Below are 1,003 nucleotides of genomic sequence, written 5' to 3'. Positions count from 1 at the left end.
GTAGACCAGGCTGGCCTCAAACACAGAAATCCACCTGCCTCTGCCTCCTAAGTGCTGGGATTAAAGGCATGCACCACCACCACCACCTATTGGTACTTAAAAAGTGAGGAAACACTCGAGCATTATGTCGTATTGGCATTGGTCTTGGAAACACCGACAGAATCCTCCATCTCTGCTCTGCTTGGCTCTCCACCAGGAACAGAAGAAGAAGGGTGCCCACGGCTCTCGGGCACGATCTCTCCATTCTGTGTGGCACACTTCCGCATCAATCACTCAGGGACCCAAATGGGATCTCGGCGGTCCTGTGGAAACACACAAACAGAGCCTCTCACCCACGTCAATACCAGATCCGGGCCATGCCATGAACCTGTCAGAATATCCTTCCACTTCACAAATCCCTTCAAGGAACCTCTGCTGCACTGATGACGATCCATAGCAGAAAGGCCATCTACATCCAAATTTTAAAAATTTAAGGTAAATAGAACAAGAACAATTCTTTTTTGGGGGTACGGCCTTGGCCAATTGGGCTCTCAGGGCTGGAAATGTCCCTGGAGTGATTAATATCATCATCCCCCTACTGGGGCAAGTATTTTATGTCTCTGACTGGTATCCAGATTGGTTTTTTCTCATTTTGGGGGAAAACACAGCCAAACCCTCTTCTAGCTGTCAAGAGCGGGTCTAGCCCTCTCCAAGCTCTGGTCAGTGAGTCTCTCCACCTGACCCATTTAGCCCAGCAGGCATGGGAAAAGGTATCAACAGATACAAAAACATATTTAAGCTTTCTAAAAGAAAAATGATGAGTAACATCTATCTGCCATAAATGGCTGGATCGAAGTCCACGGGGGTTGCTCCCCAAAGTCTGGAGGGGAGGCACCTGGAGGAAAAGTTGGCAAGACTTGCATGTGTGGACAATCTTTTTAAGATCTTTGACTAGAGACCCAAATGGACCCCATATGGGGGAATCTATAATGGAGGAGGCCCCTCCAGTTAGTATGGGTCAAGA

This window comes from Mastomys coucha, unplaced genomic scaffold, assembly GCF_008632895.1.
Source record: "Mastomys coucha isolate ucsf_1 unplaced genomic scaffold, UCSF_Mcou_1 pScaffold13, whole genome shotgun sequence".
Lineage (NCBI taxonomy): Eukaryota > Metazoa > Chordata > Mammalia > Rodentia > Muridae > Mastomys > Mastomys coucha.
The sequence above is the reverse complement of the archived record's forward strand: the minus strand, read 5'-3'. Positions refer to the sequence as shown.